We start from the raw sequence: 27,312 nt of genomic DNA, 5'->3' as shown, positions 1-27,312 counted from the left end.
CCTTTGGCTCTGCAGAAGTGAAATTAGTTCTCCCTGTCCCGAAACAGGACCAAAATGGCCACAGAATGCTGTGTACTTGAATCACATTGACCCAAAGTGATCACCTACCAGGCTACCACCAACACCAGGTTCTAGAGGTCCTATGCCCTCAGCTTTAAGCAAGAACCTGAAAAGCAACAACAGGCTAAAAATTTGCTTCTGCTTTTGCTGTAAGATGCTCTTCAGGGTGCTGTTGATTCCATCATCTATTTTCTTGTGCAGCCCCAAGTTGGAGTTAAGACTGAGAAATCCTTGTCTTCCATGGGAACTGATGGATTTTCTCTCTCATGGATAAATTACATTTCCCTTTTCAAGTTGCTTCCAGGAAGTTCAAAGCCAAATGCATGATCCTGCAACAACTATGCCAAGTTATACAGCCTCAATACCTGCGGTTGGCTCTTTCCCATAGTCTCAACGTTTCATTTACTTTATATTTACCCTTATTCTTATCTTGTATTATTTCTTAAGACTTTACTGGGCACCACCTATTAGCCAACTCAAATCCTATGTAAAATCTATTAGATATAAATTAATAAGGCTGAGCACAGTGGCTCACGCCTGTAATCCCAATGCTTTGGGAGGCCAAAGAGGTCAGATCACTTGAAGTCAGGAGTTCAAGACTAGCCTAGCCAACATGGTGAAACCCCGTCTCTACTAAAAATACAAAATTTAGCTGGGTGTGGTGGCAGGTGCTTGAACCCAGGAGGTGGAGGTTGCAGTGAGCCGAGATCACACCACTGCACTCCAGCCTGGGTGACAGAGCTAGACCCTATCTCAAAAATAAATAAATAAATAAATAGATAAATAAATAAATAAATAAATAAGATACTGCTGGCTGACAGCAGCCACACCAGAGGCATGCCATCCAGAAGATATGCTCCAAAGGGCACCGGAAGGGGCCTCTCTTTTTCCCACCACACTCTAGTCTCAGCTGCATGACAGCTCACATTTTAAATTCATTCATCTAGCAAAACTGGCTTTCTCCTATTCTTAGGAGTAAAGCAAATATACTTAGGAAGGATGCCTCCTTATTTATCCTTGCAAATAAGTTTATTATGATCTTGTTTAATCATACATAGCTAAGCACAGGTGTGGATTTAGGAAAATAGACACTAAGAGAAAGGACAATTGAGTTTGATGAAAGATTTAAGGAATGTTTGAGGATTAGGAATGTTTGCACTTTGAGGAATTGCTTTTCTGAGACAAGCAAGCTTGTAAGTGAAAAGGCTACTCGATACAAGAAAAAGGGTGAGAACAGAATTCACTCTACCTACTTCACAATTTGGAATAAACATCCAAACCAAAGCCCAAGAGTCTGTGATGAGGGCTTGCTGTGTATAGTAGCCAGCACTTCACAGCATTTCAGAGTTCACAAGGAGCTCTCTTCAGATATTATCTCATTTAACCTTCAAAATGACCCTGTATGTTTCTGTTATTCTCCTTATTCCATAAATATGAGAACTGCAGCTCAGAGAGGTTAGTCACTTGTCCCAAGAGTACACAACTATTCAGTGGCAGAGGGAAGACAAAAACACAGATCCCTTCCACTAGAACATGGTCGTAGGGCCAATCTGAGCCGTATCCATATCGTGTGTATGCAGCACAACAGCAAGAAAGAACAGCCAGGCAGCCCCCGGCCTCGAGCTTGCGGGGAGACGGAGTGTGTGAGATCTGATTCCAGCAGCCCTTCTGCCAGAGCCCAGCAGCCTTCATACCACACAGTCTGCCTTTGGGTAACCCTAACAGGTCTCCAAACAAAACTATAACTGACACTTGAAAATGAAAACCTCTGTTGGCCGGACACGTTGGCTCACGCCTGTAATCCCAGCACTTTGGGAGGCCGAGGCGGGCGGATAACAAGGTCAGGAGATCAAGACCATCCTGGCTAACACGGTGAAACCCCGCCTCTACTAAAAATGCAAAAAATTAGCCGGGCACGGTGGTGGGCACCTGTAGTCCCAGCTATTTGGGAGGCTGAGGCAGGAGAATGGCGTGAACCCAGGAGGCGGAGCTTGCAGTGAGCCGAGATCGCGACACTGCACTCCAGCCTGGGCGACAGAGCAAGACTCTGTCTCAAAAACAAACAAAAAAAAAGGAAACTTCTGTCTGCTGCAACGTCCACATGGAAGAAAAGATGAGATTTGCCAAGTAGAAAAGAAAAGATTTGCCAAGTAGGAAAGTCTTTTTCTTGTACTTTACACCAATTCTTCCTCATTTACTCTGCATATATGAAAGTGTTTCTGGGGCACTTGAGTATGGGGTGCTAAATTTACTGATTCTAAGTGTTCTAATTTATTTATAATCGAGTATATGTGAAATGAGAAGAAAATACAACTCTCAACAACGAATTACACCTTCCTCCCACACCACTCATCAACCTCAAAGCCCTCCTCCTCACAGACAGCAGATCAGGGTTTTTCTTTTGTTTTGTTTTGTTTGAGATAGAGTCTTGCCTTGTCACCCAGGCTTGACTGCAGTGGCACCATCTCCGCTCACTGCAAGCTCCGCCTCCCTGGTTCAAGCGATTCTCCTGCCTCAGCCTCCCGAGTAGCTGGGATTACAGGCATGAGCCATCACGCACAGCTAATTTTTTGTATTTTTAGTAGAGACAGGGTTTCATCATGTTGGCTAGGCTGGTCTCACACTCCTGACCTTGCGATCTGCCCACCTCGGCCTCCCAAAGTGCTGGGATTACAGGCGTGAGCCACCGCGCCCGGCCAGATCAGGGTTTCTAAGTCCCCATGTTTGAGGAGCTCCTGCAATGACAGCAGGGAAACTGCCCTCCCATCCAGTGTGGCCCTGTGTGGGACAGGGGCCCTAGCCAGCACCAACCAGAGATAAATCCAAACCTTGATGAGACACAATAGGCAATCAGACCTTTCAGAGGAGCCAGGCTGGATGCGGGCCAGCCGTAGGCCCAAGGTACTGTGATGGCTCAGGTGAGCTCTGTCATGGGGGCAGTGAGGGGACCTGCAGTCAGAATTGGCAGCGATCCTGGCCACTGATGACAGCCTGAAGCACAGGAGGTCAAGGGTCAGCCCAGAGCAGGCAGACAGGCCCAGGGAGGGCACTTGTCACCATCGGCAATGGAGGAGACGAGAGAGGGCACACAGGCCAGAAAATCCAGCAATAGATTTTCCAGCACAGGGTAGGAGCTCCTGAACTAAAAGACAGAAGTCAGGATGTCAAATCCTAACACCACCATGTTCTGGCTGAGTCACCTCAAATAAAATATTTGTCCTCATTGTGCCCAAGTTTCTTAATTTAAAAAATAAGAGTAAGAGACCCAGTTCACAGGACTGCTGTGAGAATTAAATGAGGTATTATTTATTAAAATGCCAATGCATTATCTGGCACATAACAGGTGCTCCATAAATGTGTCTTTTTCTCTTAAGACTCTACTGGAAGTCGCAAGTGCTCCATGCCCCAAACTAAATACAATGCCAGATGTAGATCTGTTTTGCTTCTCTTCTTTTCTTTGTTAGTTTAAGTACCTAAAGTTGGTGCTTCAGTGTGTGAGTCCAATTTCAACATTACTTCCCCTGCTGCATCCTTCATGCCTTTCTAATCTTCCTATAGGCATTCTTAAATACACTTCTCTAAGAAACAGTATATTACCTACTTCAAATATTATAATATTTGATGGGGCATACCCACCTCTGCCACAGTCCCTACCACTCCCTATTGTCTCACTCCTGGCCCCATCTGCACAGAGGTGAAGAGCAACAGCACATATGGCCCATCCCAACCCTATCATGGCATCACACAGCTATGATTCCATGAGGACTACCCTACTGCTGAGGTTGAATATAGTCCCATGGCAGCAGAGCCTAACCCAGCAGAGCAGCGGTAAGTCCTCAGGTGGCACCGGGCAAGTGGTAGCCTTAGCAAGGTAGGGAGGGAAAATGGAGGTGCATCTGCAGTCTTCCAGGGGTGACCAATACAGGTAGCAAGTCAGCACCAGCTCGGTTTCCAAAGCTCCACTGTATCTCAGAAGAGAAACAATTACTCAGGAAAATCAAGGCCTGTGAGCCACTCTCTATTCCCCTCCCTAAGACCACAGAGCGGGAAAAAAAATGCTTGAAAGCAGATCTGATTTTCAAGCTTCCAGTCTGCTTTTGCTAAGATGATTTAAGCTAGCCAAACCTTCAAAGCCTCTAGCCTCCACGAATTTCACGTTACCTTGGCAGCAGTGGGGAGAGCAGTGACCAACAGTTACGTCTTCGAATTCTTTTCAGCTTTATTGGTACGGTTGGAAGAAGTCAAGTCAGAGCACACCTAGACAGCAACCTCATTGCAAATTCCCAGGCCTCCTTCAGCCTGTGGCCTTGCTCAGCTCACTGTGATGTAGCAAAATGGGCCTTGGGGGTCTTATCTGTATGAAACATGCTGTGTTTGAGGAGTGGACAGCTTGCTGAGCCATTGCAGAGGGCAAGGAGATAAGGAAGGAAAAGAGCATTCATGGAGGGGATGTCCTAGGGGTCTCACTGGAAGCTCTCAGGGGCTAGGGATGATATTCAAATTATTTAACAAAAAAGGAAGGCGAGAGAGGACCACCAAATCAAAATGATTGCCCCACCAGTCCGGACTCCGGTATGTCGCACCAACAGCCCATGGAGAAAGTAATGTTATTATCCACATTTTACAATTTTGAAAACCTAACACAGAACTCTGAACAGCTCTACAAGCTTCCATCTGGTCTGCTGAGAGGCCTGCCCACTGCCTCCGGGAAGACAGAATGAGGCCAGTGAACAGCTGTAAAATATCTTTTAGAAGAAGGACATCTGGTCTGGTCCTGGGATCACGTAAGCTTCCCGGTTGAACTCTGAGGTCATGGGGTTTATTGTATTTACATGAAGAGCCATATTTTCATCAGAAGCATAATGCCATCAAATTGGAGGACACGACTTCAGAAATCACAGTGAGGTTTCTGCAGGCTAGTGACAGAGCTGGGTCCAGAACCCAGGCCTCTGGCTCCCACTCTGAGAACCTTCAGGCCACAGATGCACCCCTGCTCAGGCCCTTCTGATGTCTGTGGCATTGCACAGTTTGCCAAGCTCAGCTTTGCCAGAGGTGAAAATAGATGCAGGGGCATCTCAGCTCTAGACTCATGTTTGTTGATTGGACATTATAACCAAGTGATGGACTTGATCCCAGAAGCTCCTATGAAGATTCAGGAATTGAAATTTGGACTGAGGGTAAGGAAAGGTGGTATGTTAAGACTGGAAACTCATGTATTTTCAAAATGATCAAATTGAGGCACTGTACCCTGTAATGTATGGAAATACTCTCATGTTGATCCAGCTGTTCAATTAAGAGAGTGCACCTGAGGCACTTAACTGGGTGCATTTCATGCCTCAATAACTGTTTTTTAAAAAAGGTAAAGCCATAATCTGTTTATTCTTCACATTGAATGCCCCTCTAAAAAGCCCAAGATAAAATTTAAAGATATTTACAGAAGCACCCGTAAAAAAAAATAACCAAGCCTGCTGCCACCCAACTGACAGTTTTTTAAAGCTTAAGCAAGAAAATTATATGGCAAAGCCTAGAATGCCTGCCCCACCTCCAGGAGCACAGGCATGTGTATGTGTGCACCCGTGCGTATGCACACACACACACACACACACAGACGCACACACACACACACACGTGCAGTTCCAGCTTCTCAGACACAGCCGCATGCACACAAGCCTATTTCCTGGATATACTGTGACAGCCACTAAGTTAATGAGATCCCAACTGTCACCCTCAGTTTTTACATCTGTTTTTAGTGTTTTCATTCCAAGACTGTTGCCCAAAAGGCAGTGAAAGACAAAATGCATATTATCAGCCTTCTTCCTCCTCCTCTTTGGAATAGCAGAGTCCCCACGTGGCAGCCTGGAACAAAGACCCTCAGCTCCCTGGAAAGGGACTCCAGGAAGATGGCAGGGCTGGAGTCTCCATGCCACTCGCACCAGGTATTGTTGGGCAACCACAAAGTCTGGGCAGGGAAAACAAAACTGTTAAACTCTCTAGAAAAATACAGTGCTGCAAGCCAAGTGCCAGAGCAGCAGCGGGGACACGCGAGGGCCTGCACTGATGGAGTAACTCAAAGTTGGAGCAGTGTGAGAAACACACTATTCCAAACTGGAAGAAGGGTGATCTTTCTGAATGAATAAAATGTAGGAAATGAGGCTTTAATGAATGTCCGTTTAATAAGTTCCCAAATGTGAAGTATGTATAGGTGCTCTGAGGCATCAGCAATCCACTGCAAAATTACCTTCAACCCGAGAGCAACGAACACGAGTTCCCTAAATCATGAGCAATTTGTTTTTATGACAAAAACAAAATACACTTTTTTTTAGCCAAGTCAGTGGAATTTTTCATAAAGAGTTTTTAAACAGTGAAGGGAAATATGCTACTTCAGTGATTATGCTGAGGTGCAGGATTAGGCAAGGTTAGATTGTATTTTCCGTAATACACATGTACTTATTAGAAAAGGTAGTTTTTTAACTTCCTTTCAGAGCAATAGATATCAGTGCTGGGAGCAGGTAAATTTAAAAAAAAAAAAAGAGCAATAGATAGAAATGTTAAACTGCCCCACTCCACACACACACACACACACACAAGCACACAAATACATACATCACACACACACACACACACACACACACACACACACACACGGAAGTATTGACTAGTCCCTCCCATTCCGTCTTTATTTTAATGGGCAACAATGATTACCTACCCAGGCGATTGTCTGCAAAACACTGTGCAGGTGACACTGCCACACTGCAGTTTAGCCTGGGGCCAAATAGCCTGACAGGGATGCTGGCATGAATTTTTCACAGAATACCCGTGGCTAGCTTGTTACAGGATGTGCTGTGACATCAGGTTGAAGGTATGACCAGGCAAGAAAGTGAAGTGGGAGCTGTCAGGGGAGAGGTGAGAAGAGTATTATCCCCTCACCCACCCAAAATGAGCTGGCCAGAGGACCAGTCCCAGCCAAGAGCACTCAAATCAGAACTTGGTCGCTTCTCTGCCTCTCACCTTAATAGATAAAACTGCTTATGAATTACTAACAACTATTAATAATCTAACAATTGAACAATTGATAACTATTATAACTAATAACTATTTAATAATTTAATAGTTCATAATAGACATCTGTAAATTATTCATAACTGTCAAGGATCCCCAGTAGATTCTTGGTGGTTTGTGAGTTTAAGAGGAAGAACTAATTCCATTTCCTATATAAACCCCAAGTCCCAGGACTTAATTCCTCTTAACAAGATGTCAACAGAGGGAGGAGACTGGCAAGCTATCAATCCTTGCCCCCTTTTCTGGGCTCTTAGAACTTTCCAGCAGCCATGCTGATGGGGGAACAAATAACTGTGGCCTTCCCCCAACAGTTCTCTTCTAGCTAACTCAATCTTTGATGCGGTAGACGCTCCATATGTACACACTATTGATATCCTCCTGTGTGATATGGGAGCTGTCAAAAATCTGGAACCAAATCTATACTCAGAATGAGTTGGCCCGATCTCTTCGTATAGTTCACAAGCATGGTGATTGGGTGCTCAAGCCCATGTGTGAGGTGTGCCTCCCTCACACCTTGTTACAACATAGACACAGGATCATCTGACGTAAAAAAGAAAAAAATTAGTTGGCCTAATTTCAAATCCTCCAGGTTTATGTTTAGTAATTAAATTACTCATCCCCGTATGAACTAATGCTTCCGATTTTTTTTTTTTTTTTTTTTTTTTTTTTTTGAGACAGAGTCTCGCTCCGTCGCCCAGGCTGGAGTGCAGTGGTGCGATCTCGGCTCACTGCAAGCTCCACCTCCCGGGTTCATGCCATTCTCCTGCCTCAGCCTCCCGAGTAGCTGGGACTACAGGCGCCCGCCACCGCGCCCGGCTAATTTTTTTGTATTTTTAGTAGAGACGGGGTTTCACCATGTTAGCCAGGATGGTCTCCATCTCCTGACCTCATGATCCGCCTGTCTCGACCTCCCAAAGTGCTAGGAATACAGTCGCGAGCCACCACACCTGGCCTACTTCTTAGATCTTTTAACCGGAGCTTAAGAATACTTGTGAAAGAATTATCCCAATTTTTATTGCCTTTTTTTTTTTTTTTTTTTTTTTGAGACAGGGTCTCGCCCTGTCACCCAGGCTGGAGCGCAGTGGTGCAATCTCAGCTCACTGCAGCCTCCACCTCTTGGGTTCGAGGAATTCTCGTGCCTCAGCCTCTTGAGTAGCTGGGATTACAGGCATGCACCACCACACCTGGTAAATTTTTGTATTGTTTAGTAGACATGGGGTTTCGCCATATTGGTCAGGCTGGTCTCAAACTCCTGGCCTCAAGTGATCTGCCTGCCTCAACCTCCCAAAGTGCTGGGATTACAGGCATAAGCCACTGCACCTGGCCTAAAATTTTATTACCTTAAATCTCAGATCTTAATTTGAGTTCTCAAAATTAAGTCCATCAAAAGGGCTGAAACACTCATTCAAAAAACTAACTTCACACAGTGCAAGATATACATCTGTTATATTAGTTTATAAGGTCCTCAAGTGCAAGACTATGTCTACACTTTATTATATCTCCTCAAAAGCATACTGACAAACAGATGCTTAGAATCATTTAAAAAAATCTAACATAGAAATTTATGAATAAGTTCTAACTCTGCCCTGTCCAATAGGGTAGCCACTATCACATATGATAGAATGGTTTGGATATGGGATATGTTAATCTACTTTGTCAACTGTAAATTTTGTAAAATCTAGATACAGATCAAGTATTTCTAATGAAAATTTAGCATCCTACTGAAGATATAAAGTATGCACAGAATTTCAAAGACTTAGTCCAGATAAAAAGAATATAAAATCTCATTCCTAATTTTTTAACATTGGTTATGTATTAAAATGAAAATTTTTTAGATTGGGTTAATTCAAATTAATTTCCACCTGTTTCCTGTTTAATTTTTTTTTTTTTTTTTTTGAGATGGAGTCTCACTCTGTCGCCCAGGCTGGACTGCAGTGGCACGATCTTGGCTTACTGCAAGCTCCACCTCCCAGGTTCACGCCATTCTCTTGCCTCAGCCTCCCAAGTAGCTGAGACTACAGGCGTCTGCCACCACGCCTGGCTAATTTTTTGTATTTTTAGTAGAGACGGGGTTTCACCGTGTTAGCCAGGATGGTCTCGATCTCCTGACCTCGTGATCCACCTGCCTCGGCCTCCTAAAGTGCTGGGATTACAGGCATGAGCCACCGCGCCCGGCTCTTTTAATGTCTTAATGTAGCTACAAGAAAATGTTAAATTATGTATGTGGCTTATGTTATAATTTTATTCAACAGCACTGCTCTAGCTTGCTAAATATGGTGGGGTAACTAACAATAATAGCATGTTATTCATTTATTGTCACTACATATTAGTACATCTTTTGTAGCTATTGTAGGATTACAATGTTAATTATTTTCCCACACTCCTTTCATTCTATGTCTAAATATTAAACAAATATAGAAACCGAATGGCTGATGGCTATCCTAAGAAACAAAGGTGATTTATTCTACCACTGCCAGTGGGCAGCAGTAAATGCCAGTCATTCCAATCACTCCCATACAACCTGGCTCTTGGCTGGGCACAGATACATGAAAGGCAGCAACAGCAATGCTAGGGGGAATCAAGAGTTACACCCACATTTGCCATCTTAACCAAATATATTCACAAAGGAGGCCATTGAGTGTGATGTATGAAGACAAAATACCAGTCTTACTGAGAGCCATGAAAAGGCCTTTTGCAAACGATGTATTCTGGAGTACAGGTAGCATCTGAATTTTATTATAGACCCAATCACATCTCTATATTTCATCTTTATTTCTGGTTGTTGAGAAATTCCCAAGTTCTTTTTTCTTACCCATCAGAAAGGTTGTAGACATCATCAGGTATGTCCCCTTCTTCTCCTGGGGTCTCATTATGCAAGATGGCACACTGGAACATCACACAATCCACCAGCCACCACTTCAGTAGCTTGCAGGGCTTTTATGCCTGTCTATTCATCTTTGCAAACATTTTTTAGGGCCTACCCTCTGTCAGGCTCTGTTTTAGGTACTGGTGTAATGTGACAGAGAACAAGGAAAATACAGATCATTGATGCCTATATTGTTTCTGCATCTTTTTATCATGCCACCACACTCAGGCTTAGGCATCACAGTAAGATCCTGTCTCAAAAAAAAATTTATAAAAACAATGCAAGCTAAGAGATATAAGAAGCCTAAGGAATGAAACACCAAGTTTCTTAATAGAACTCTGCCTATATCTGACAAGTTAGTAACACTTACTAACTTTTTAATTATGCAATGTTTGAAATATGCAAGAAGATATAAAGAAAAATGTAACAATCATGTACCCATCCATCTTGAATTCCATATCCTATTTCTTCCCACCTAGACCCCACTGAATTAATATGTATTAGGTCTGTGCGCTTCTTTATACTTTTATTACATAGCCACATATCCCTAAGCAATATGTGGCTTGACATGTTTTTAAATTGTATATTGATATGGTTTGGCTGTGTCCCCTCCCAAATCTCAGCTTGAATTGTATCTCCCAGAATTCCCACATGTTGTGGGAGGTACCCAGGGGGAGGTAATTGAATCATGGGGTCTGGTCTTTCCCGTGCTATTCTCATGATAGTGAATTAAGTCTCACATGCTCTGATGGGCTTATCAGGGGCTGCCACTTGTGCTTCTTCCTCATTTTTTCTCTTGCCACTGCCATGTAAGAAGTGCCTTTTGCCTCCCGTGATGATTCTGAGGCCTCCCCAGCCATGTGGAACTATAAGCCCAATTAAATCTCTTTTTCTTCCCAGTCTTGGATATGTCTTTATCAGCAGCATGAAAACAGACTAATATATATACATATATGTGTGTATATATATATATATGTATATATATACGTATGTATATATATACATATATATATATACATCAGTGTGTTTTAAATAGGTGTTTTTAAAAACTTACCTAATGTTGTGATAAGCAACTATCTCTGACTATATCAGAAACCTCAACAATTTACCAAGTTTGCTGATAAAAATATATTTTCCTTTTACTCACCACCCAACTGACATATAAATGAGTATAAATTTAAATATTGCATATGATTATATATATGCATGTATACAGCAGACAGAGTTCACAGCTATAATAATAAAAAAGAAGTTCAGTGTGTTCCATAATTATTAAAAATATTGAAGGAGGAACTTGGAAATCACTTGCATACATGGGGGCATTTTTCTAAAATAAACTTTAAATTAGAATTTTTGAATGCTGCAAAATATACAAAAAGGTTTACCATGGAAAGTAAGCCTCCTCCTGCCCTCACCCACAAGCCACCCAGTAACCTGCCCATAGGTAACCAGTGTAACTTCGTATGTATATATCCAGAAATATTCCACACAGACAAGCAACCATGAATATATTAATATTTTTGTCCTCTTTTTAATAGAAATGGTAGCACCTTGCTATTTTCATTTGATAGTATAGTTTATAGACCTTTTTATATTGATGCATATGAGCTGCCTTGTTCTTTTTAATGGCCGCATCCATTGTATAGGTGTGCCACGCTTGATTTAGCCTATCTCGTTTATGGAGAGGTTGTTTCAAATCATTTGAAACAAACAGTGCTGCTGTGAAGACTCCCTGTATACATTTCACAATGTTCAAGAATATCCACAACACAAAACCTAGAAATGGAACTGTTGAGTCAGAGAGAGAGAGGTAGATAGAAATAACATATTTTGGTAGCTATTACAAAAGTGTAATAGAAGTTACACAATTTAACTCCCACCAGACATTTATAAGAGCATCTTTTTCCCCACTGCCTTTGCCAACGTAATACACCATGTGTTATGTTCATCAAACTACGTGGTAAATGGTATCTCAACGAGGTTTTAATTTATGAATTTGTTTTAAATGCTTAACAAATTCTGAATTTTAAAAGGAATAAGCATAACTTAAAACAATACAGGCCGGGCACAGTGGCTTACACCTGTAATCCCAGCACTTTGGGAGGCCAAGGTGGGCAGATTGCCTGAGCTCGGAAGTTTGAGACCAACCTGGGCAAAATGGCAAGACCCTGTCTCTACAAAAAATACAAAAATTAGCTGGGCATGGTGGCATATAACTGTAGTCCCAGCTACTCGAGAGGCTGAGGTGGGAGGATTGCTTGGACCCAGAAGGTCGAGGCTGCAGTGGGCTGTGATCATGCCACCACACTTCAGCCTGGGCATCACAGTAAGATCCTGTCTCAAAAAAAAAATTAATAAAAACAATGCAAGCTAAGAGATATAATAAGCCTAAAGAATGAAACACTGAGTTTGTTAAAAGGAAGGTGCTATAAAACTCAAGGCATGACACTATACCATAAAGAGGTTTATTAGCTTCATCTGGGCAATAAAGACAAATATCTACTTACAATATTGCCCAACCTCTTATATAAACTAATTCAGATTGTTGACACACATACACACTTTATAAAAACTCAGGATGTATTCTCACATACAGAGAGAACCATCCAGCACTGGTCTGAAGTTCAACTACTCAGAAATATCAATACTACAGATGAGTGGCTGATTTAGGCTGTATAGCATTCCTGGACTTAACTGGTGAAAAACGTGAAGAAAGGAAAGGAAGATGAAGGGCAAATTAAGGGTAAAAGAAAGTGGTTCTTCTCAATGTCACACACACCCTCATTGACCCCATGATTGTACTGTCCTTCAGATCAACAGTGGGGGTGGATCCTGTGGATACCAAGATCCATGAATGTTCATGTACCTGACATAGGATGGCATAGTATTTTCATATAATTTGTGGACATCCTCACACAGACTTTAAAACATCTCCAGATTCCTTATAGTGCTTAATACCATGTAACTGCTATGTAAATAGTTGTTACACAGCATTGTTTAGGAAATAATGACAAGAAAAAAAGTCTGTACTTTTCACCACAAAGGCAATTTTTTTCTGGGTATTTTTTAATCCGTGGTTGTTTGGCTCCACAGATGCAGAACCCATGGGTATGGAGGGCTAACTGTATCCTTGAAATTTCCTAAGACCTGATCTTCAGTGTTCTCATCACAAAAAATTGTAACTATGTGAGGTGATGAGTATGTTATCTTCATTGTGGTAATCACTTCACCGTGTATACATATATCAAAACATCACATTGTACACTTCAAACATATATAGTTGTTATTCCTCAAGTATACCTCAATAAAGCTGAAAAAGTAAATAAAATAAGTAACCATGAAAAAAATAAAATGAGCATATTACCTCTCAAAAAAAAAAAAAAAAAAAAACAGGAGCTGGGTCACCTAGATTCTGAACCAGGGCTTGGCTCAAGTGAATCCTGTCAAGTTGCTTGAGCCCCATGGCCACTGGCTCCTTGTCTATTAAAATGAAAAGATTGAAGTGGATTTTTAAGGTCCTTCCCAGATGAAAGACACCACTGGTACTACTGATTAATAGATGATAAGTGGCTTTTCCAAGAATGAAAATGGACAGGGGCTTCGCTCACCTTCATTCTAACATGCATTTGCTGGACACAAGGCTATAGCTTGGGGGTGGTCAGTAACCACTGAAGCCAAAGAACAGAGATTTCTACAAGCATTAAGTAAAGGTACTGTAACCCCAGGATCTGGCCAAAGAGTCCGTTGACAGGCATATCTGTTGGATCACATACCATGACTGAGAGGGATGAGACAAAACAATCTGAAATCTGGTATCAATAAGGCCGATGAGGATTAAAATCAGTGGGACAAGAAATTCACTCAGCTCAAGACCCTTGCAATGGTACTGGGTATTGTACGTCTAATCACACCTACCATAAAGCCGAAGAGAAAACCTCCACTAAATGAGCTTCCTTCCACATCATCAGCTACAAAGCCTGTGACAGGCAAACTGGTCCTAAGGATGCCCTGCAGAGGTGTACATCCACAGAAATGAAAAGCAAGGAGATTCAGAAAACAAGAAGAGTACATCTATAAACTCAAAATCCAGCAAAATGCAAGTCATCAGAAAATATCCAAATCAAGATACAGGCACAATGGTCATTTTTATCAAATACAGAAATTCCATCAGCCAAAAAACAGACACTAAATGAAAAGGGGGACTTGGTGCAGAAAAAAAATTAAAGAAACAAAACTGAAGACCTAAAATAAGAAGGTAGTCAGTTGGCCAAGCACCATTTTCTACTTATGAATTAATTACTCATTTGCTTAATATATGTTTATTATTCTAGACATTTTGTTATACTCAGCTACCTTTCTGCCACCTGTTCATCAAGTTATTTTATTGTTCATTAACTGGACCCACCCAACACAGTAAACAGAGAGAAAAATTAAAACTCCTGGAAGTTGATCTTACTCATGTAAGTAACAACAGTAAAAGGCTGTGTGACATCATGCAAGAGGCAGGAAGAGGAAAAAAACTGAAATTGAGTCTTGTAGAGAATCAACAGATTCCATTTGTCCATCACTTAAGAGCCTGTGTGGCTGTTAACTCCACTGACACTCCCTAGAACTCTGGCCACTTGACCTGGCCTTAACATCCTACCAAGCATCTGGCTTGTTCACTTCCAACTTCCTACCCCGGCCTCCTGAATTCAGAATCCCCACCTGGAGCAAGTATCCACAAGCAGACACGTCTGCTACCATGATTCACATGCTCTCAGCCTCACCCCTAATTTCAGCCATGTCTGGGTGGACCATTGTGTGGAGGTTTCAGCTCACTTCAAGATGATAATATCTTACATGTACCTCGCAGCCTCGGTTCTCCCCAGGGGCGTCCCCAAGACCACAGAGGCTACTGAGAGATGCCTAGGCCTGTGCACATGCACAGTTCACAAGTGCAGGAGAATGAACACTCTCAGGGCCCACACTCGACCAACAGGGGAGAGAAACTGATGGCAAATGCTGCCCTGGCCTCCTGGCCTCAGGGCTGACAATTCTGAAGCCTCCTCAGAACTCAGCTGGGTTGAACTGCCATGGCCAACAGCAGTGACCTCAACCATGCATCTGTCTTAGTCGGCTCAGGCTGCCATAACAAAATATGACAGATGGGGTGGCTCAAACAGCAGAAATTTATTTTTTCACAGTTCTGGAGACTAAGAGTCCAGGGTCAAGGAGCCGGAGGATGGGGCCCTGGCCAGGGCCCTCGGTTGTCTTGCAGACAGCTGCCTTCTCGCTCTGTCCTCACATAGCCTTGCCTCAGTGCATGCGCACATGAGAAGAGAAAGAGGACAAGCTCTCTGGTGTCTCTTCTCATGCGGACATTAATTCCACTGGGCAGGGCCCCACCCTCAGGACCTCATTTAACCTTAATTATTTCCTTGGAGGCTCCACATTGAGGAGTTATGACTTCAACATATCAGTTTGCTAGGGACACAAACATCTAGTCCATAACAGCATCCTTACTACTTCCCTGCCTCAGTTCTACTCTTTCCCTGCCTCAGTCTCCCCACTCCCTCACTCTGACTTCCTGGAATCACCTCCCAAATAAATCACCTGCACATAAGGCTTCTTCTCCGGCCCTGCTTTCAAGATCCCAGCTAAAATGGCACATCTCCTGACATTGCACTCTGATGCCACCTGGCCAGATGTTCTCTGCCAATCTAATACTAATCCCTCTCCCCAAGCTCATCTTCTGTTCTCAACCCTCTCCCAATTTAACCCACCTATCAACTATACTTTAAGTTCACCATCAAGTTATTCAACACATACATTTACTGGGTTCCTATTACAAGCCCAGATCCTAGTGCAAATGCCCATAGGTCTCAAGCAATTAATATGTCGGGGGTACAGGGCCAAGCGGAGCAAGATCCCTTGTGTCCTGTGTCCAGTTCCATAATTTTCATTTAAAAATGGGAACTTTTTATTTTCATTGAAAAAGGGATCTGTTTTCATTTTGTCTCATTTTACTTAACTTTTTTTATAATGATGTAAAACATGTACATGGTTTCAAAGTCAAATATACCAAAAAGGTACATTCAGAAAAGAGTAATTTCCATCCTTTCCACCTGTTTTTCCCTTGCCCTTCATGGGTAACTTTATTAGATTTTTTTGTTTATTCTTCCACCTAAAAATATATAAGCAAAGTAGCCCAATTTTTAAATGTTAGTAACTAATTTAAATCTATTTATTATACAATACAGATCACACCATCATCTTAGAGCTTCTAGTTTGACACATCTGTACACATTTCTGAGGAGGCAGCAGGAAACAAACACAGCCCCTGAGCTCTTAGAGTGTGAAGGTGGGGACAGCCAGGGCGAGAGGCACTTACCACACAGTGTGACAAGTGCACCATTAGGGTTGGAGGAAGAGCAATGGCCCCAAAGATGGCCATATCCTTATCCCTGCAACTCATGAATGCCCAAGGGAGAAGGAAAGTTGCAGCTGGGATTAAAGTTACTAACCCAATTACCATGGATCATACACATAGGCCCAAAGTAATCACAGGGTCCTTAGACATGGAAGAAGGGAGCAGAGGAGTTCACAGTCAGAGAGAAAATTTGAAGATGCTGGCTTTGAAGATGGAGGAAGGGGCCACAAGCCAAGGAATGCAAGTAACCTCTAGAAGCTGGAAAAGATAAGAGGTTCTCCCCTAGAGCTTCCAGAAGGAACACAGCCCTATTGACACTGTGATTTTTAGCCCACTGAGACCCACTAAGTTTCAAGCCACTAAGTTTATGGCAATTTGCTAGAGCATCAGTAGAAAACTAACACATGGGATAAACCCAGGATGCCAGTCTTGAGGGAACACAGAGTATCAGGGAAGGCTTCCCAGGGAAGATGACATTTGGCTGAGTCCTAAAGGATGAACCAGGCTTGTGGGGTGGGAGGTCCAAGAGAAAGTAGCATATGAAAAGGCCTTGTGGTATTCAGGGAATTTCAAGGCATTTAAAAGCAGCAAAAATCTTAATTCCTTCAGGAACTTTTTTTTTTTTTTTTTTTTTTTTTTTTTGAGATGGAGTCTCACTCTGTCATCCATGCTGGAGTGCAGTGGTGCAATCTCAGCTCATTGCAACCTCCACCTCAGGGTTCAAGCAATTCTCCTGCCTCAGCCTCCCAAGTAACTGGGATTACAGGTACCTGACACCACACCCAGCTAATTTTTGTATTTTTAGTAGAGACGGGTTTGGCCATGTTGGACAGTCTGGTCTCAAACTCCTGACTTCAAGTTATCCAACCACCTCAGACTCCCAAAGTACTGGAATTACAGGAGTAAGCCACCAATGCCTGGCAGCAATTTCTCAAAGATTCTCTTAGGAATACTATTAGCCAATTCACTTCATTTTACAGAGCCTGAATAAGAGACCTGGAGAAGTTGAAAAACCTCCAGAAGTTACACAGTCCTGGGTTTGTCTGTCTTCATTTGTGAAATAAGGAAGTTAGATTAGGTGAACCATAAGCCTATCCATGACTACTTAGCAGATAAACTCAGGTGTGCAAGAAATACAACAGTTCTCATTTTTGCCATATAAATCTGGCTCTGGTCCCCCATACCACTGGGCTGGAAGGAAATTTGATCTCAGTTATTACTGTTGCATATACATGCCCTGTACCTTGGCCAAGGTTATGCCAAGGTCCTGCGGTCTCTGAAGCATCTAAGCATCAAGGAGGCCCCTGGGGGTCTTATCCTCTAGTCCTCCATGATTACAGCTAAGATGCCCATTTTCCAAGCTGGCATCTCAGGTCCAGTGGTTCTGATACCTTTAGGGTCCCATGCTCTGTGGCAAGGCTGGGAGTCCATATTCCTAGATCCATCCTCAGTGGAATTACTATAGTGCCATCTCCTCTGTGGTACCACCACATCCCTAGTACATTGTTTCCATGGTAACCGCTTTCCAGGTTCCTGGAACCTCCCTCCCCTTACTCCCCTCTGCATCTCAAAGGCTCTTATTTCCATCTATCAGGAACACTTGGAGATATCTCTTTCTAGAGCTTCACCTTTCACAGAAGAAAGGAAGAGCTGCCATCTTCCAGCAATTTCGGCTGCCTCCCTAATCAGATCAGAGAGGAAAACAGGGAATAGAAGACCACCACATGTTTATTCATTAATATCTCAATGAACTATCCTGGCACACCTATGTTTCAGAAACAGGATGATAATTTTTTGTTTTCCCTCAATAGGGAACAACACTACTTCAGCATTTATGGCCATAAAATTGACTTCATTAAAAAATATTATCCCCAAAATAATAATAATCTCTCAGTATTATATAATCCAAACACATGGTCATGTCTCCTTGGTGGTTGGCAAGCCACAGAAATACCCTAATCTTGCTAGATTGCGTAAGAAGGATGTAAAAATTGCACCATGATGTTCTGGGGATTCTCTGATAGCAAAGAGAAGGAAAGGAAATAAGAATACCAGAATGGGGGAACTCAGAGTCAGTCAGCAAGCATTTCGTTCTGAGGATTTTTCTATCTTGCTCAAGATGTTGTTAACATTACACACTGAAATATTCAGGATTCCTTGTTGGTAAAACAATAAAGTAGTTTCTCCCTGTCTCTCAAAATAGTAATGATAATAATGATTGTATTAGTCTATTCTCATGCTACTAATAAAGACATATGTGAGACTGGGTAATTTATAAAGGAAAGAGGTTTAATTGATTCACAGTTCCACAGGACTGGTGAGGCCTCAGGAAACTTATAGTCTTGGCAGAAGGGGAAGCAAACACATCCTTCTTCACATAGTGGCAGAAAAAAGAATGAGTAAAAAGGGTGGAAAGCCCCTCATAAAAGCCATCAGATCTCACGAGAACTCACTCACTATCATGAGAACAGTAGCACAGGGATAAATGCCCCCATGATTCAATTACCTCCCACCAGGTCCCTCCCACAACACATGGAGATTATGGGAACTACAATTCAAGATGAGATTTGGGTGGGACACAGCCAAACCATATCAATAATAATAATAACCATTTCGCTCTTGCCAAGAAGATCTATTCCAGCCTAGAAAGAAAGTGCTCTGCCCACCCCACATTCAGAATCAGCGCAACATTATTGACAAAGCAGCTCATCTCTGGTAGAATGCTTACCTGCTGCCCACCCCATAAAGAAATTGGACCCTTGCCCATTGATGGCCAGCATGTCATCTGAATTTTTACCTTCTGCCAGGAAGGGCAAGGAGAGAACATGTCATCTGACATGTAGACACCTCTTCCTGGTCACTACATCTCATAAGAATTGATTCAGCCTCTTCCTCCTGTTCCTCCCAGCCCTGCTGCCATACCTCTTGTTTCAGGATTCCTGAGCTTTTCCCTGACACTTGGCGTATCTGTCCAAGTACCCAACTCTAACTGTACACACCCCCTGCGTGAATGATCATTATTCACTGGCAACAAAGGCCATCAGACTTCCTGCCATCACCTTGCCAGGAGCAGCCACCACTCTTTGAACTTCATATTGGAGCATTCCCATTGTTAATGCTGACAGTAAGCCTCATGAATTATTTAACAGCTTCTTTATCTGGGCTGGCAAAGAACGGTGTGTTCTGATCAGAGGCTGTAGTGTCCTGATCAAACAGGACTCATCCACCCACTGCCTTCCAAATTCTCTATGGGTACCAGCAGTCACCTCCAGATATAAGCCCAAATCCGTGGTCACAGCTGCTGGTTCAGGAACCAGCAATCTATCCCAAGGGGGCCAGCTAGGTTCTGGCTCATGCTCTGTCCCATTAGATGGTGGAGGATGGTAAGGGTCACCATCACTTTGCTCTAACAGCAAATCCTCTCACTCTCCCAAAAGGTCCAGAATCACAGTGCTTAGCACTTCCTGAGGAGGGAAGACGCAAAAAGTTGAAGCAAGCTCCCCAAACACACCACAATCTGATCGAAACTCATGATCAGTGTCAGAGAGGCAATTTAATGACCTACAACTCTTTCTGGTGGACACCTCGTTCCTGGGTTGTGGGTTTTCATTCACGGTGAGAGGGTCTCTCCCACTTGGACATTTAAACTGGTCAAAGATAATTGAAGTTCCTGGCCAGGCACAGTGGCTTGCAAACGTAATCCCAGCACTTTGGGAGGCCAAGGTGGGTGGATCACTTGAGGTCAGGAATTCCAGACCAGCCTGGCGAACATAGCGAAACCCGATCTCTACTAAAAAATAAAAAAATTAGCCAGGCGTGGTGGTGTGCACCTGTAATCCCAGCTACTCGGGAGGCTGAGGCAGGAGAATTGCTTGAACCCAGAAGATTGAGGTTGCAATGAGCCAAGATTGCACCACTGCACTCCAGCCTGGGTAACAGAGAGAAACTCTGTCTCAAAAAGAAAAAAAAAAAAAAAAAAGAAGAAGCTTAATGAGGTGCCTTTGAGATGGAACTAGCAGCTCCTAGGGAATCTTTTAAGCTGAACTGGCCCTTCATTCTGTATTTTACACACATCATCCATTCAATCTCACCAACAACATGTGAGGTTCACAGGGCAACACAGAGATGAACCATATTTTACAGATGAGGAAACTGTCATGACCCCAGGAGTGCACAGCAAGTCCACGACAGCTGTGTCCTGACTCCGGTCCCAGTACTCTTCCCAGAGCTCTAGTCCCAGGCAGGTGCAGTGGCTCATGCCTGTAAACCCAGAATTTTGGGAGGCTGAGGCAGGAGGATCACTTGAGCCCAGGAGTTTGAGACCAGCTTGGGGCAACACAGGGAGACCCTGTATCTTGTTAATAAATAAATAACAAAACTCCAGTCCCCCTTCTTTCCTTCCTCTGTCTTCCTTCTCCAGCACAGATTCCACACAAATCCTTCTCCAAATACAGAAAAACACCAGGCCTTTTGATTTTCCTTTGTTTTTCATTTTTCCAGATTTCTGTACAATTTACATTCTCTATATGCCTGAATTTCTTGGAGAGGGCAAATCTGCACATAACTCACAGAAATAAAGGTGATATAAAGATCATATAAGACTCTAACAGTGGGACCTGTATACATGCTGTACCCTGCCAGCCAGCTACGTCTGCTGCACTGAAATTAAATCTCTCAGCTTTAAAGTCAGTAGATGATAGGGAAGAAACTACTAGAAACTATTGTTTATTTTCCATTGAATCAATTGGAGCTGTATTCAACTCATTAAAAAAAATTTAATTTGAGAAAGTCTTAATCATGAGCTTTAAACTGATCAACAACAAAACTCACAATTAGGCTCTTTAGATAAATCAGGAAGTGCCTGCAAGGACCCATCTACTTAGGCTGTTCTGGGACTTTCAACAAGAAGTAGTTACCACTTGAAATGTCCTCATCTCCTTTCACATCCACCAACAGCTGGGTTTCCTGCAGCACCTAGGTTCATCAATACCCCATAACAACATGAGCACCATGAGCATCCAGTCCAAGGAGAAAACAAAAAGGAACAAAATAAGAGAAGACAAGCATTGCTATCAGGACTCTGGAATTCAGTCTGGCCCTTAGTAGCCTTCCCTGTAATTACCAAGGGATCCCCGAGGGAAGCAGAACTCCTGTCTAGGAAATTACCATGATCAGTAGAGGTGGGTTGGGTTTTTCTGCATTTTACTTCTTTAAGAATTTGCACCTGACAAAGGGCTAATATCCAGAATCTACAATGAACTCAAACAAATTTACAAGAAAAAAACAAACAACCCCATCAAAAAGTGGGCAAAGGACATGAACAGACACTTCTCAAAAGAAGACATTTATGCAGCCAAAAAACACATGAAAAAATGCTCATCATCACTGGCCATCAGAGAAATGCAAATCAAAACCACAGTGAGATACCATCTCACACCAGTTAGAATGGCCATCATTAAAAAGTCAGGAAACAATAGGTGCTGGAGAGGATGTGGAGAAATAGGAACAACTTTTACATTGTTGGTGGGACTGTAAACTAGTTCAACCATTGTGGAAGTCAGTGTGGCGATTCCTCAGGGATCTAGAACTAGAAATACCATTTGACCCAGCCATCCCATTACTGGGTATATACCCAAAGGACTATAAATCATGCTGCTATAAAGACACATGCACACATATGTTTACTGTGGCACTATTCACAATAGCAAAGAGTTGGAACCAACCCAAATGTCCAACAACGATAGACTGGATTAAGAAAATGTGGCACATATACACCATGGAATACTATGCAGCCATAAAAAATGATGAGCTCATGTCCTTTGTAGGCACATGGATGAAACTGGAAATCATCATTCTCAGTAAACTATCGCAAGGACAAAAAATCAAACACCTCACGTTCTCACTCATAGGTGGGAACTGAACAATGAGAACACATGGACACAGGAAAGGGAACATCACACTCTGGGGACTGTTGTGGGGTGGGGGGGGGGGGGAGGGATAGCATTAGGAGATATACCTAATGCTAAATGACGAGTTAATGGGTGCAGCACACCAACATGGCACATGGATACATATGTAACAAACCTGCACATTGTGCACATGTACCCTAGAACTTAAAGTATAATGATAATAAAATTAAATTAAAAAAAGAATTTGCATTTTGGTTTAGGGCAAATACATCAAAAAGATATGATGCTCTTCTTCTGGCAACAAAGACTGCCTACCAGGGTGGGAAAACTGTTTTGTTTCAAATTTCTGCTGTAAACAGAAAGGCTAGGAAGTCGAGTTCCACAATCTCGCTGAGCCCAAAGTCCCGGGTTTCAGTTGCACCTTTTTTGCTACACATTTCTGAGAAAGGACTCTCAGTATGTTCATCAGGAAAAATAGCAAGTTTAAACGCCATGTGCTGAGCGTTTGCCTAACAGATGCTGCATTCCACCAAGTCACTCTCTCAGAGCCAACCTTTCTAGGTATCCTAGAAAAGACTGTGAAGGAAATGTGTACCAGCTGGTGCAGGCAAATAATGAGAGCTGGAAACAGTGCCTGGAGGTGTATCATTTCAAAACAGACCTCTGCTATGTTGAACTTCAACTGTGATTCCCTGTGAGCAGTTTAGAATTCGGCAATTCCAACATCTCTCTACCTTCTTGCGCCTGTGTATAGGTCATGTGTGAGAGGTTAACTACAAAAGGTCCAGTTGCTCAGTAAGTAAGGCAAAGATGGTGAATGTCCGGGAGAATGTTTAAAATAGAATCTGGACCACCCAAAAAGATGCTGGTTCTGCCGAAATAAACAAGAGGAGCTAGAAATATCACATTGCACATCGACAGGCAAGGCTCCACCTACCTTTTCCCTCACTGTAAATAAGTAACAGACACCCAGACCTAGGTCTGACAGAGGAACTGTCAGCCTTGCATCTTAATATTGAGCAGGCTCTTAAACAATCAAAAGAATTTCAAATTTGTTAATCCTTTGGAAAACCACCAAACTATTTGCCACGCAGATAACAGAAAATAAAACATTCATGGTAAAAAGATTTCTCTTACAAATTATGGAGAAAATGGCAGGTGTTACCCAAACCAAAATAACGTTGCCTGGCCAATTTTAAATAATTACATCTTGATCTTGACCTCAGCAGGAAGCCCAGGAGTTGAGGGCTGTTGTCTGTGCTTTGGTCAGGAAAGGAACCACCTTCAGAACCATTATTACCAAAGGGATTTGGAGAAATGTTCCTCTAAGGGGAAAGATAATAAAACAGAGAGCTCTGGTTTGGTTTCTTGAAAGGCCATTAAGTGGAACTAAAAGGCTCCTCTAAGATACTGGTCAGAAGCTCTACAAAAGAGACCCTCCTGAATTTCACATCTCCTTCTAATTTGTTTCAGTGAAAATAATTCAAAACATTGCATAGTAACTCATGACATGCATTATGTTAAATAAAAGTGTACTTGAGTTGATTACATTTTAGCTGACTGACACATGCCTTTGAAAGCTGCATAAGCAGGTCTCCTTGTGCCTTGCCAAGACAAAAATGATTTGCAGTGCCGTGATCTGCTAATGCCTTAGAATACTGCCATCTCGTCTTCTGTCTCTGGGAGCTCTAGGGCTCCAATCTAAGCTTGCTGCAGTTTGAATACTGCATTGTTTACCTATAGAGATCTTGCTGCCACCAAGATCCTATTTCCTAATTTCTGTCACAGTAAATAGGTTGATGGTTTTTTTAAAAAGTTACAAACATGAGATGCTTTTAATTGTTCAAGAACCTGCTGGATATTAAGATGCAAGCTTTTCTGTTTCTCTGTCAGACAACATCAGACAGGGATGGATCATACTTAGGCCTCATTCCCAGCTCTACTTAGGAAAATTCTAAAAAAAAAAATCAGTGGGAATAAAGACATCAGCCAAAAAATGAGTTCATTGTTCATAACATATCTTGTTAGACAACAGGCTACAGTGGCATTGCATAGAGCTAAGTCCAATCAATTAAATATGGATATATAAGTTGATTGAATCAATTCCATAAGAAATTAAGTTACAGGTTTTATATTCATTTGAAATCATTTCTGTAAGAAACTGAAAGATAGATTCAAGGTCAGAAACCAGTCCTTTCTTACAAACTTTATCTGTATAAGAAAATAGATGTGACTTAAGTCATTCTATTTATATGTCTTATCTAGGTATATCACCCACAAAAACCAAAACAACCACCTGAAGCTGCATTCTCAAATTATGTTAAATGAATCCCTGCTATATGGAGAGAAGTAACCAAGCCAGGAATTTCAGGTGGGCAGATTTCAGAAGCAAATGATTCTGGAAGCACATGAGAGCAGTACCACAAAGAGCAGTACAGTGAGGTCAATTGAGTCGGACAGAACTTCAGGTTCCTAAACGGTTCATTTCTTCTCTTTATTAACTATGAGGAATTAATTAGGCTTATGGCCCAGACAAGTCAAGTACTGCTAGATTTAGTTCTCAGCTCTGTCACCAGCTATGTAAATCCCTACTGTCCCAGATTCCTCAGAATATTTGAGGCTTAGTACGTTGCTCCCATCCTTCCCAATAGCAGGATTAGTAAACGTGTCCGTGGAAACTTTATGGCAATTAACAGAAAGGAAAAATTCAGCAATTTGTCACCATAGACCTTTGCTCAGCTATTGGAGAAGGGGAGGACTAGACAGCCCTGGCAACATGAGATCTGGGAGGAGGGTGGAGAAGAGCAGGGAAGCTCCTCTTTGGGGCCAAGCCCATGAGAGCAGCCAGCTAGCCATATAATGGCCATGGCTTTGACTTCCAGCTCCACCTTGAAACCCAGACAGCATCATGACCAAATGAGTGTATCCAAACACTCCAGTCAGATAAAAGGGATCAGTACTGGAATGCTCAGAGCTGGGAGGCAGCTACTATGAAAGCTAATCCAGGCATGCTGCCCCAATATGTTCTACAAATGCCCAACTACACAGTAAAGCATTCAAATGAGGTTAAACTAAAATGCGGCAAGATACAGACGAGAGCAGGGATGAAGACTTACACTGGCTGGAGACAATCCATCGCCAAGCAAATAAAGCCACCTAAATCAAAGACAGAGGCAAACAAAAATTAAATCTTATCCCCAGAGTGGTAAGTAGCAGTTCACTGCTGAGGGTCTGCTATTCAGGTCACTCTAACAGAGCTCAACTATGCTAAAATCAATCCAGTAGGGATTCACTCAAAACCTGACAAAGCCACTTCTAAGAAAGTCAGATGCTTCACAGACAATCATTAGATGGTATACCTACAGGTCAAGGAACTCAGGATTTCACACCTGCCAGGAAGAATTCGAATTGTCAAAATGTCAAAGTCAAATGAGAGAGTACAAGGGCAGCAGGGAAGTGCCTGGTGAGAAAAAGGAGTCATCTCTTATTCATGAAGCTATCACTCACTTGTGGAGGAGAAACTTAAAACCAAATAATTGCACCTTTTCAGTCATTGATAAGGATGTATGAACCACCTCATGGAAAACATGGAATTAAATAAGAGCAATAACATCCTTTTTTATTTGAGACAAAGAGAAAAAAAAAAAAAACATTAAACTGGAGGAGAGGGAAATGCCTGAATTCAAAGCTCAGATGGGAATTAGAAACCAGCTACTGTCAGGTAAAGGCTCCATGGTCATACATAATTAAAACCCATGCATCCAGTGTCTTCTCACCAATGGGAGAGCTCAGAAAACTAAGATGGGGGGCAGGGAGAAAGCCCGCAGGAGCAGCTGCTGATCCACTAGTTCTCAAACTCTTATGCACGTTTGAATTCCCTAGAGCTTTATAAAAGTAGAGATTCCCAGGCTGAAGAGCTCTGGGGATAGGACCCAGGCATTTGTACTTTTTAAAGTACAGCTGATCCGGTGTGTTGGAACCATTAAATCTGGCTGAGAGGAGCTATGAACTCATAACTATTCCCAGTTTTCCAGAAGAAACTGATGTAGCAAATTTAAAAGAATTTTTTTTAAATAAGGAGAGGTTCTACCACTCAGGGGACACCTAAGCACCACAGCCCCAGATTCCAGCTGCTCTGAAGTTCCATCTGTAGTTCCCTCTCCACTGCAGCACATCTAGAAAAGCCCAGAGAAGGTTCTGGACCTCACCCCACTGTACTTACCGAACTGAACCCAAACTTCCCATTAGAGGGAGCGATGGCTTACACACTGAACTTAGTGTTGATCTGGGCTGCAGTCCTCACCCTGCCATTTTCTATATAAGCTTAGACAAGTTCCTTAACTTATCTGAGCCTCAGTTACCTCAGATCTCTCTCGGAGGGTTGTTTTGAGATTTGAGACAGAATACATGTAAATCAGCTTGCAGAGTGGCACACAGGGCAGGGGGCCTAGTAAATGTTTATTTGTTCATTTGTTTAAGGGACTATGCTGCTGCCAGAGACTGGATTTGAATTGTCAACCTCAAAAATCCCCTTGCCTTGTGATAGCTCTCCAATCCTCTGCACACCAATGTGTGCCTAACCCTGAGGCTGACCTTTGATGTCCCAGAAGAGTCCCGATCAGAAGGTCTGGATTCATGAATAGAATACACAAGCTAATCTGGTAGGATGTGGTACAATGACTTTTGATGTCAAAGATCTTTCCTGGTGCCTTGTACACTGCAGATGAATAATGAATGAATATTTGCAGGCTGGATTATTCAAAGAAGACTTGGAGATAACCTGTGAATTTCACTTTAGGGTGATTCTCCTTTTCCTTCACGTGCAATAAAAGTGACTGAAAAATGTGATCTTACACAAGCTGGAGCATTTTCCCCCATCTGTTTAGTTTCTAAATCTTTAAAACTAATTAATGGCTACTAACAAAACATAGAAGCAAACAGCAGTAGAGAACAATTTAATGGTCCTGCCTCAGTACTAGAGGAAAACGGCTCACAGCTAACTCTGT

At 42.5% G+C, this 27,312-nt stretch overlaps 1 protein-coding gene and 1 non-coding gene across 4 annotated transcripts in view; one reads left to right on the top strand and one right to left on the bottom strand.

Annotated features, from left to right (window-relative positions):
- The window catches only part of FRMD3 (FERM domain containing 3), a 300,351-nt gene that overhangs the window by 199,179 nt on the left and 73,860 nt on the right, over positions 1-27,312 (bottom strand). The gene's annotated exons all lie outside the window — the stretch shown is intronic.
- Positions 7,561-7,665, top strand: LOC129480000 (small nucleolar RNA U13). Its single transcript, XR_008656911.1, has one exon. It is a non-coding gene; the product is annotated as a small nucleolar RNA U13 (small nucleolar RNA).

This window comes from Symphalangus syndactylus, chromosome 3, assembly GCF_028878055.3.
Source record: "Symphalangus syndactylus isolate Jambi chromosome 3, NHGRI_mSymSyn1-v2.1_pri, whole genome shotgun sequence".
NCBI lineage: Eukaryota > Metazoa > Chordata > Mammalia > Primates > Hylobatidae > Symphalangus > Symphalangus syndactylus.
Note: the sequence above shows the minus strand (reverse complement) of the source record. Positions and strands in the feature narration are given on the sequence as shown.